Source organism: Lonchura striata, chromosome Z, assembly GCF_050655825.1.
Source record: "Lonchura striata isolate lonStrDom1 chromosome Z, ASM5065582v1, whole genome shotgun sequence".
Taxonomy (NCBI): Eukaryota; Metazoa; Chordata; class Aves; order Passeriformes; family Estrildidae; genus Lonchura; species Lonchura striata.
The window spans coordinates 5,046,026-5,057,987 of NC_140740.1; the positions used below are offsets into that span (position 1 = coordinate 5,046,026).

Below are 11,962 nucleotides of genomic sequence, written 5' to 3' on the forward strand. Positions count from 1 at the left end.
TATTTAGGGTTTGCAAAGTGGCAGCACAGGCAAAGAACTGACAACTGTTCATCCTTTCTGAGGCTTTGTTTTATGGGGCACAAATAAGATAGAAAGGGGATGCATAGGTAAATTATGGCAGTGTTTCCCACTATCTAAGAGTCACAGAAAAGATATTGGGAGAGAAGAATTGCTCATATTCTCTCACATCAAAGCTGAGTTGATTCAGTGTCAGCGGGAAAAGACACCATCCTCTTACAGATGTGCCAAGGGAAAGGAGCATTCAAGGAGCTCCCTCGACCCATTTGTGGGGGGCTGAAATGGCTTGTCTGCCATGGTTACACATGATCATAGACCTGCTTTGTGCTAGGAGGGGTCAAAAAGCCCAACTCCCTTTCTAAAAACGCAGTATCATTGTCTGACTGTTGGGTGTTTACCCGCTCCGGTGTGTGCCACACGAAGTAGTTCACTCCAAAAGAGAATGTCACCTCTTCAGTGTCCACTGCTTGTTGACTTTTTATCACAGACCTTTCTTCTCCTCACAATCAGCTTTCAAAGTAATAGCTGCATCAACTGGCAGAAAAACACAGATACGCTTCTTTTTTTTTTTTCTTTAAGTCAGAACTATCTTATTCATCCTCCACTCCTCGTGCAAGACATTTCTGAGAGATGGACTGAAAAAAAAAGACAATGCAGATGAGACAGTCTCTGCAAAAAAAAAAAAAAAAAATAGGTTCTAATGAAAATAAGTAAAAGAGACAGAGGTTGGAAAAACAGTCATGCCACTGCTATTGTATGTGGGTTGGGAGGAGATGCTTTCAGACAGGAAGGGTGTAAGCTCATGGCAGAGCATCACGCATACAGATAGCTTTGAACAATCCAGCTCAGAAATGCAGGGAAGTGTGGCCACATAAATGTGTGCTCACTCAAAACATGCTGATAGTTCCTCATATCCAGAAAATCAGCCAGGTGGTATCCATCTTAAAATTATTACAGTCATCTGGAAGGCAAGGTAGTGTACTTTCTGCCACCCACCACTGTGTTTGAACAGGAAGACACAGCTTGGGAATATCATGGATCTGAAAATTATGCCAGATCCCTCAAACCCAACTACAACTCTTTTACCACAATGGAATCCCTCTTTACAAGTTATTTAAGCAGACAGAAAGCAATAAATTATGTTCAGAGGCATTTGTGGAGGCCCTGTGTACAGAAAGGAGGAAGGAAGTGATTGGTGAGGACAGAGACAAACATAACTGTCCTCTTGAAATGCTAGCTCCCTTATTACATTTTCAAGACCTCTTGATTGAGACGATAACTTACTGTTTTCTGCAGCCGTTATTGAAAGCTTGTGCAGTCTCATCTCCCATATTTTTCTAGTATCTATTATGTGTGTGTAAGAACCACTCTTAATGTGGAGTTAAAGAAAGGGAAGCTGTATTATATTTCTGTTGGAGAGGTTTTATCTTTAGTGATTGCATTAACCTGAAAGAAACACCAAAAACCCCTCTAGCACACTTGTTCTGCTCCACCACTCGTCTCCTCAGCTCTCACAGCTCATTGCAGCTCTCTCCCTGGAAGATCAAGAGTCCGCTTAAAATGAGGACAGCGTTCAAGCCACAGGAAAATCCCCAGACGAGGTTACAGCTTGTGGTCCTGGACTGAGGAAGGTGTTGTTCCTGGCTTCAACAGGAGCTGGGTGATGCTGGACGTCACTAGCATAGACAGAGGTGCAGTTAGTCCATGCTGGAGGGGGCAGGCATTTATTATTAGTGAGGGCTCTCACAGAGCAGCTTGGCCCTCAGAAAGCCCCAGTGCTCTGGAGACAGCAGAGATGTCCATTTGTCAGTAGGTTAGATGCCTTGCAAAGATAACTCAGCCTGACTTACACCACGTTCCTGGGCTAATTTTCTTCTCCAGGGTCCTCAGAAGTGAACATACACCAGACCCATTCTGGTTATCAGTGACATCCATCCTCAAAGGCTCTCTGTTCTGAGAGCAAGCAGAATCTGGACAGGATCAGACTACAGGAAGCCTCAGTGAAGGACCAAAGGCACAGCTCAGAAGCAGGGTGATCAAAAGCAGCATTCACAGGATTGTGGTGCTCCAAGGTTGCCACGTGCTGGATGCAGCAGGCAGAGCAGAATTGGCATGCACATGCAGAAGAATTCAGTCCATGGGAGAGAAGGGTGTGTGGCACACACCAGCTGTAAACATGCAGACCAAGGTCTGCTGGAAAGGCTTAGTGCTGTCATTAAGGGCCACGAAGATGAGGAGGGGTCTGGAGCATTTCTCCTGTGAGGAGAGACTGCAAGAGCTGGGAATGGTTGGTCTGGGCACAGGGGGGACTGAGGGGGAATCTCATTAACACATACAAAAATCATGCAGGTGCCAAGAGAATGGTTCCAGACTCTTTCAGTGGTGCCCAGAGACAAGGAGCAGTGGCCATAAATTAAACACAACAAGAACTCAACACCAGGAAGAACTTCTTCCCATTGGGGGTGGCAAAGCACTGGAACAGCTGCCCCATGAGGGTGTGGAGACTTCTGGAAGCACCTCAAAGCCACCTGGGTGTGGTCCCACGTCACCTGCTCCAGGTGTCCTTGCTTTGGCAAGGGTTGGACTGGGTGATCTTCAGAGGCCCCTTCCAACCCCACCCACTCTGTGACTAAGCACTAGACAAGGAAAGAAGTTTTCAAGGATGGCAGATAAAAATGATATTGAAGTTTCTTTCTCCTTGGGCCTGACTGAAAACACTAAGGAGGGAAGATTGTGGAAAGCATGGAAGAAAAATGAGTACAAAATGCTGGTGGGCAGAACCTTAGAAGGAGTTGACCTCATGAGAAGGTCATGGGTGGATTCAGTGAGGAAGGAGGCTTCACCCACAGGCAGGTTCTGGGTGTTTAAAGGACAGGCTCAGAGCCAAAAGGAGAATGGTGGGAAACAGCACAAACAGGCTTGGTACCCCAGAAGAGGTGTAGCAATCCATAGCATTGTGCAAATCCATTCCTATTAATCTCTCAATGATTCCAGCCATAAAGGAGTTCAGCCAGGTGCGTGTTGTGCAAGGTTTCTCCCAGCCACACACTCAAAAGGGTTTCAGCCCTGTTAGTATTGTACTGCTTACCAGAGCCTTTGCCCCAGTGAACTCACAGTTTCCTGAATTTCCTGATCAGAAATCTCTCATTCAGTGAGTTTTCTCCCCATTTTTTAGATGTCCAAGGGCAGCTGGGAGCATTAATGGAGCAGCCGCCTAAAAAGGTTGAAATATTTTACTAACTATTGTTTTGCAAAAGTAAATCAAGGCAGAAAGAAATGGTGTGATATTCCTCAGTAACAGAGAAGCAAATAGGTGGATTCAAAAAGAAAATTCAAATCTCCCCATAAATAGTCACATGTTCTATTTATTTTTGCAGTGAGACCAGACACAGGAAAAAAAAAAGATTTTTCTGAGACCAGACACAGGAATAAAAGAAAGAGTGCAGGAGCAATGATATTTTGAAACCTATATTTAATCAAGAATATGCAACATTTGTTAAAAAAAATTAATTCCATATGTATTAAAACAACAAGTTGGGGGAGATTTCTCCCAGGCTTGGCATTTTCTATCAGCACAAGGGGTTTAAAAGAGCCCACACAGTGCTCCTCACAATGGTGCTCATCACAGAGGTGACCTTTGGGTGAGCACTGGACCAGTCAGTACCCACTGCCAGCTGAAGGCAGAGCTGTGGCTTCCTCAGGGAGAAGATCTCCTTCCTGGATTAGCTGATGGACCCACCTTATCTCCTTTCATCAGCACAGTGCCATATCTGGGACAGTCCTGGGGAAAAGTGGAAGTTCAGAGGGCTGCTATTCCTTACCTGAGTCCAATTCTTCCAGTCTCAGTGGTATTTTATTTGCTACCTATGATTCTTACCTTGGCAACCTCACATTCCCTTGGTCTGGGGACAGAGCAGCATTAGAGCGCTCTGGAAGATAACACAGCTAATCAAATCAGCTGCTAGATGATCCTGAAATAATACCCTTTATCAAGAGAAGACAGACAAGTGAATACATGTATAAACAGGATACAGCACTTGGGCTGCAGATCAGGAGTAACGTTCCTCAACATAATGGAAGCCTGTCTTCCAGAACGCCTTTAGAGTAAATTTGGCTGCAGTGTTCCATGATATGGAAAGCCTTGTGCCTTTGCACAGCAAGGGGTGGGCAGGGCTGAGTGGATTTGGGATGTCAGGGAATGTGGGGTCTATCTCTGAGACTGCCCTTCCACTCCTGATCACTTGAAGGTGGAGCACTGCTGCTGATTCAGCCACTCAGTCCCACCACACAGGCAAGTGGAGGTATATTCCTGCCTCTCCTGCTTCAGTGGTCAAACCTCAACAACATCACAAATCCAGACTGGGCTGTCAAATAATGAGTGGTATGAGCAGATAATGGAATTTTCTAGGCTTATCTAATTCTTGTGGTCATATGCAATTCCTGACATAGCTCAGATGAGTTTTATTTCCCCAAGACATTTTTCTCGATGTAGAAGAGAAAAAAAAAACCCAAACAACTCAGTGCTGCAGCCTAGTCAGATGCACTGCACCTTGATCCATAAGCAAAGGAGTGTATATAGACCTCATCCTTCTGCAACTGTAAAAATTGATTTACAAGCCCTTGTAGCTGAATGATCATGAGGTATTTGCATGTATGGAGGTCTCAGGGTGCTTGCCTGTTGATTACCATTAGCTGCAAGAACATCCTTTCACTCTGAAACATAAAGCCTTTCAATTTTACAGATTATTATTTAATTATTGACCGGCGTCAGGTTATCCTGGCCTAGTGGGAATACTCTTTGGCCACACATGCTGTGATATAATACAGAAACATGAATCAGACAAAGAAAGGACCTCTTTTTAATTTAAAACATACTTCCTGATTCCCATTGATCCTATTATGCACCTTCACAGCAGATTAACATGTCATTCAACTAGCAAACCAAAGAAATAAAGCAAGGTGTCACACACAGCAAACACCTCCATGACAGAAGGCACCACCACCTTATATACACAAGGGAGCTTAAGCAATTAAGGATAAAAAATATTTTCTTAACACGAAGACATGCAACATGCAGTAAAAGAAATTCCTTCCTCTATTTAAGCTGTAAAGAAATATTCCCCCATAGCAGCAAGCCATGATAGATGGGAGAGTCAGTCAGTTTTTAACTACTGTAGCAATACTGCAGTTATCTTGATTTACACCAGCTGAGGATCTGAACACAGTGATCTTCAATGATCTGCCAAAAGCTCAAACTTCTTTTGTTCTTCCTTCAAAACATTTTTTTGTGGAAAAGAACGGCAGTTTCCAGGCATTTTGCCATGGTAATGGCAAGGGTCCACCAGGGAAAAATTCAGGATGTTGTCCTAGGAGCACAATCACACTTCTTTCCTTTTTTTTCCTCCCTCTCTTTCTTTTTCCTCTTTCCCTCTGACTGATGTTTTTTTCATGCAGGAACGGCCGCAGTAAGCCCAGGATCAGTTTTGGGAACACTCACAAACATGTCAATCTTTGCATATGATTACTCACAGAGGAGGAATGCATTATATAACTCCTGTCTTTGTCTGAAATCCATCAGTCTTCTGATTATTTAGTGAAGACTCTCAGATGTCCTTTCCCTTCTCCATTTGTAGTTTCTCTCACCCTTGGACTTCTCTAGTGCAGCCTGCAGTTTCCAGAGGAAGAGGAACAGACAGATATTCTTTTGGTAGCTGTCAGTGTCTATTCCTGTAAGAGATGGAGAGGTTGTTCTTGATCATAGAGAGCAGATAGTCTTTGGCTGCAGACTGAGTACCTTTTCCTTCAGTAATATTCAGCAGGAAATAAACACAGGCAAAACCAGAAAAAAAAAAAAAAATCAGTTTCCGAGTAAGAACTCTTATATGAGCACCAATTCCCAAAATGCAGTTTACTCAGGAACACAAATTCTGTCCCCAAAAGGCCAACCAGCCATGCCACAGGTCTATTCACAAGTATGAATTTCAACATGTACATACATTCAAAGGCTTTTTTTTCGTGCTATTCTTAACATTACTATAAATTAGCATATGATAATGCTATTTCTCCTATTAGAGCCTTGGTATGTTTTGCCCTGTAGCTGTGATTAGTGAAAGAAAAGGAGGATAAGCTTAAAACCTGTTTTTTTTTCCCCCAACTAGGTTAACACAAACACAGCCCAAGTTGTGCTTAAAAAAAAAAAGCCATTTCATAGCAGGCATAATATTCCATGCCTGTTATTAAAATACTTGAGCTCATGCTGAACAGATTAATAGGGCTGAACCAGCAAAAAAGAAATCTCATAATGTATTTCTTCACAGGGATTCCACATCCATGTTGCATTCTTCATCAAGGCAGGTATAGAAATTACTTTGCTACAATGCCTTTGTTAAAGCCCAGACCCAGCTCTGAATGGTGTGTGTTTAACACTCACTTGTCCCACGTGTTCTGGACACACATATATGTATAAAGGGGCAACAACTATTGCAACAATATGTGGTCACTTATTTGTACAAATATCATCTTGTCCCCAAACTGGCACCCTGTTTGTTACTGTAAATGCAGTGCAGATTGCTGGTGACTGACAGTTATTATCTTCCTGGGGCTGCTGGGTGGCAAAACCATCAATTCAGCTGATGTGAGGCAGAGGGGAATATTTAACCTGCAGAGGCTGAGAACCCAACATTCCTAAAAAGACATCTTGCATACCTCATATATTACCACCACAACTGGAGCACACGTCTGTGGCTTTGGCAGGCCCTTCCTTTGTTTGTTCTGTATCCAGGTCTTGTTGCTGCTGTCACGCTAGCAACTTGCATGATCACCCAAGACAGCACAAATAGATATAACTTAATATCTCCTCGGGAGATTATTACAGAACTGGTATGCTTGAAATTAGGCACAATGATGCATTTTGCATCAGGAGCGCACAATCAGGAGCAAAAGGCCTGTCAGCAAAGCAAATTTCAGATGAAGCATGCTAATACTGAGCTGGAAAAGGCCTTCTCACCAGCAATCATTTTGTGTGGGTAGTGAGATATTCCAGCCAGCCAGCCATACATCATGAATATCAATTACCACACGGACACATGCAAACAGACGCGCACATGCACACACACAAACACTGAGCTGGCTTGCTAATTGTCTGATAAAATCTGGATGCTTCATAACAAAGTGATTCCAGTGGCTGCCAAAAAGAAAAGTCTTTGTACAGCAAGATATTTTAGCAGGGAAAAAAAAAAAAAAAACGAACCAGGGGATGAGGAGAAAAGAGAATTCAGTTCATGAATGCATGGTTTCAGAACTCCTTGCTTTGGATGAAATCTGCTGACACAAAATCTCCCGCCTTAAGGCTGATGTTGGAAAGGTTGCACATCAAGTTTGAATGAAGAATGGAAGGCAGGAAGATCTCTACATTGCTTGTTTTTAATATGCTGAGAATCTTTTCTTCCTGATACCTTGCAACAGGCATAAAGGCGACTGTCAGGGTCTTGCTATGCAGCATCTCTCCCTCCCTCCTTTCCTGTGCCTCTCTCTATGTATATCCATATATCTATATATTTGTGTATCTGTATCTATATTTATATATCTTGGAGACTCACCAGATTTCCATGATGGCTGCAGCTGTGTTCTGAAGGTTCATTCAAAGCCTGGAGTATATGTTGGTAACTTGGTGGGGAATCTCTCCCCTGGCTCAAGGAGACTTCACCCAATTTGTGTTCTATCATCACATGCATCGTTCTTACACCAGACAGAGTGGGAGGCAACTTTGTTCCATTTGGAAGGAACTCTAGGGAAGGAGAGAGGATGGAGCTATCAAGATGTGTGCTCCTCCACACGTATTTCTCTCCCCAGTGCTTCAGACCAAGTATCTCTTGCCTTCTCCAAGCAGGAGAACAATGCATCTTGTTCTCAAGGACATTTTCCTGCTTGTTTTCATTCAGACAAACAACTCCATTTCAATTCTCTCCTTTAAGGTTGGTCTGATATTTTTGGTGTTGTTTTTGATAAGCAGTTAAAAAAACAAAAACAAAACAAAAAAACTAAATAAATCAGCTTAAATAAAACAATGTCTCTAACACTTGTCAGATTGACAAACCACGCTTCATGAGTCGACTTTACATCACCATGTCATGTATGTGGCTGATAAAAACAGACAAAAGGTTGGGAAACTTCCAAATTCAAGAGGTGGGGCTTTTAAACTTTAACAAAAAAAAAAAAAAAGAAAAAAAAATAGCCAAAACCACACACAAAACCATGATACAACACCTCTGCAACCAAAAATAATTTTAAGAAACAGAAACTTGTAATATATTACCTATGTATATTTCATTAAGAAAAAAGGAAAATACTTCATATTCTCGAAGGTGATTCAATTTCTCTCCATCTTTATGAAAAAAATTGAACAATCCAGTATGAACTGAACCATGCCACATGCACCTCCTCCTCTCACTTGGTACATGTATCAGAAGCAGAGCACTTTGGCTTAGCACTAGGTATTCCACAACCTCATCCCATTTGCTAGTTTAATCCTCATCAATACTGCTATCCTCCACGCTCCACCTCATCCTCTGAAAAGAAATGCAAATGAATGAGATTTATAGCCTGGGATGTTTTAAAGTTTTCAAACAAGGTGGGGCTTCCACTGCCCACCAGGCTCAAAGAGGAGCTTTTGCCTGCAAATTCCTTTGACTGAGCAACCCTGTGTGCATGTCAGTAACACTGCCCAAGAGTGCCAGCCTCCTCCACCCCCTTCTTTGCTTTCTTAGAAGCACATTTCAAAGCCTCCTTGGACTGCTTGGCCTCTTGCTGTGCAAACAAGCAATGCAGGGCACATCTGTAATCACAGCAGATTCTTCTGTATGCATTAACTTCAGCTCAGATGTAAAAACAGTGAATATGTCCAACCAGGGATCACCTCAAGTTCATTCATTCCTGCCAAACACCCTGATATTCTTCCCTTTCAGCTGGGTTTCTGGAGACTAACAGCACCTGGTTTTTCAGGCAGTAACTCTCCACCTGATGGCAAAAAACCCCACCATCACCATTCCCCAGCATGAAACATCAGGATGATCCTTTAAAACAAGCTCTCTCGTGAACTTGAAATGAGGGTTTCAATGTGTTTTTGCTGCTCCTGGGTATTTTTGGTCGTCTTTCCTTTCTTTCTAGAAGACTCTAGGCAGACAGTGATATTTCACTGTCTGGCTTGACTAGGGTGACTTAGACGTTCAGACAGAAAGAGGACAGAAGCAAAGCTCAGGGTTGTGGTAGCTGGTTCACTGTCAGCACACTCCACACAGACCTTTCCCGTGTGAAAACCAGCAGAGCTGGTGGGGCTGAGATGCCTGGAATGTCTTGGCAATGTGACCCAAGCCCAGACAAACTCTTTCAGGACAGCAGCACAAATTTGCCCAACGTAGCCATGATGATGAACTGTCGTTGCACAAAGTAAAACTCGTGGTGTCCGTCCCGTTGTAATGGTCAGCTGTCCACATCACTAAAATAACCTGTGCTAATTGGCACCTACCTCAGCAGAGAGCCCAATGATTAGAAAGATGTGGAGAATGAACTCCAAGCTTGAGGTGATACCTCTAGGTCAGAGATGAGCAAAAATTGGCAAGACAAGTGAAACAGCCACTTCCTCTACCTGTGTTGTGGATGAATAAAGGACTTTATATTCCAGAACTGTCAATCTGGCTTTTTTTTTTTTTTTTTCTTTTCTCCCCAGCAGCACAAGTTTCCCTAACAAATAGAAATTAAATTTGTTCAAAATTCAACCTGTAGGGAAAGGAGCTTGCCTCTATTTTAATGGCCTCTTTAAAAAGGAGCAGGAGGAATAATGGACAGTCTCCGTGCTACTGTGTTAACAAGCTTCCATTGTTGATAATGGACACCCTAACACACTGTGGAGAACAAAGTGCATCAGGTCTGCACACACTGGGCAAGGAGAGTGCTGGAAAACTGAAACCTTCCTCTTACTTTGCATCCTCTCCTAACTATTTCTACCTGTGCCAGGAAAGTTTTCCCAATGTCAGGAGGTGAAAATGACAATTTATGTCGGGAGAGATACAGGGAAGCATCAGGCACAAGTAAAAAAGTATTGGGACGAACAAAAGGATTGCTGAATTATTAGAGAAGAGCAAATGCAAGTTTCACGGATCGTGAACAAAAATGAGTCTACAGGAGTGGAAATGACATTAATATCTGTTTACCTCAAACAAAATTAAATCTTGAAGGAATTATGAGGAGGAGCTTCCTAAGAAATGGTATGCAGGAGATAGAAATGGGGAAGGAGACAATAAACAGCAATGTATTTCGGGTGCAAGCAGGTCTCTTACTGTGCCATTCACACTGTTGATATGCATCCATAACTTTTGACAGAGAGAAATACAGAGCAGCAATATCACCTCTGAATCCTGCCTTTACTCATGCTGCAAAACCACCAAGCACAGCTGTGACTTTACAGGAGTCGTAATCGTAACCCAGCAGAGGAAGAATATGGGGAAGTTCTAATCAGTGGAGGACTAAAAAAAAACCCCACAGAATGTTTAAAGTTTAAATGTTTACGTGCAACCTTGTTGGCTGGCATTGGTGGAGACGGTAGCATCAGTGAAAAGAGGTTTGGGGATTTTCAGTACACAGCTGAAACCAAATGTGTGCCACATCTTCACCAAAAGGAAGAGACAGATTTCTGTCAGATTTAGCATCCACTGAAAAAAGCCAACATTTTCCAGTGTCACTGGGTAGTCTCTTATCCTCGACCACTTGAAGCCTTTGACTGGAAGGCTGATGGCCACACCACAAGATGGTTTTGATGATTAAAATGCAGAGTGGGCTGTCAAAGGTATGTGCTGAATGTATTGAAAGTGTTCAGGTATGTAAATGGATGGAGGATCTGTAACAGAAATACAAGAATGGGACTAAAAAAGCATTCCAGCCACAGGTAAAATAGCCATAACCTCACTTACAACATCTACACAACACTCAAATTTCTCCCCTCACCCAGGCTCCCAGGAGTAGTGTTTGCCTTGCAGAGATCTCTTCCACAGTCATTAGCAAAGCCTTGCATCAGAAAACTGATCAGCAATACTACTGTATCCATACACACATTATCTGAAGTGAATTGACAGTGTTAGATTCTTCAAGAAATAAAAAAGATCAATATGAAAACAGGCAATCTAATCAAAACCAGTTTGTGTAAGGAGAATTTCGATACTGTTTGCAAAATAAGAGGTCACAAATTCTCTTTATAGCTGCAGCATGTTAAAAGCTAATTAAGAGAACTTTGGTCCCCTAGAAGTATTTCAAAAAGTAAATTTCTTTCCATTTGTATCAACATTTCCCCTTAAAATTTTCTTTCAGAAATCCATGAAAATTTTAAATTTCCAGTGGCTGAAGGAAAAACAAAAGAAAGCATTTCCCAGCTCCTGAAAAATAAAATAGAGGAGTGTTGACACTTTAGAGCAGAAAATTAGCCTGATTGAAATGCTAGTCTCTGACAAAAGTTAAAAAAAAAAAATCAATTAAAAAAAAATTTATCAACAAAATTTTACATTCTACTTAATCTATACATATTTGATTGAGCTATCCCTTTTATTGGGGTGACTTTTGGATAACAAGTGTAGCCAAGCAAACAAGAATGACTGGTACTAATTCAGGAGTAAATCAGAGTAAGCTTCAGAGAAACGTACTTAATTATCACCAAACAGCAAGAGTCATGCTTTGAGGTGTGAAATTATACCCACTGCAGCACAGTAGGAAGAGAAGATTTGGCCCTGGGGTGGATGCAAAGGAGATGGACCTCAATCTTTTTTATCTTTGGAAGAAAAATGCTGCTCAGTTTGCAAGCCAGTGAGGGCTATGGCATGAGGGGAGGGGGAGCAGGGAAGAGAAGGGAGAAAGAAAAGGCTGAATAGCTGAGCACCAGGAAAAAAATTCACTTCCTTAC

The 11,962-nt window shown here is 42.3% G+C and overlaps 1 protein-coding gene across 1 annotated transcript in view; it reads right to left on the reverse strand.

Annotated features, from left to right (window-relative positions):
• Positions 1-4,854: 4,854 nt before the first annotated feature.
• LOC144248180 (uncharacterized) overlaps positions 4,855-11,962 on the reverse strand; it is a 112,034-nt gene continuing 104,926 nt past the window's right edge. Inside the window, exons 9-10 of the mRNA XM_085567028.1 lie at positions 7,617-10,909; positions 4,855-5,745 (exon numbers count right to left, since the gene is read on the reverse strand). The gene's annotated coding sequence lies outside the window, so the exon portion shown is untranslated. The remainder of the gene's footprint in view (positions 5,746-7,616; positions 10,910-11,962) is intronic.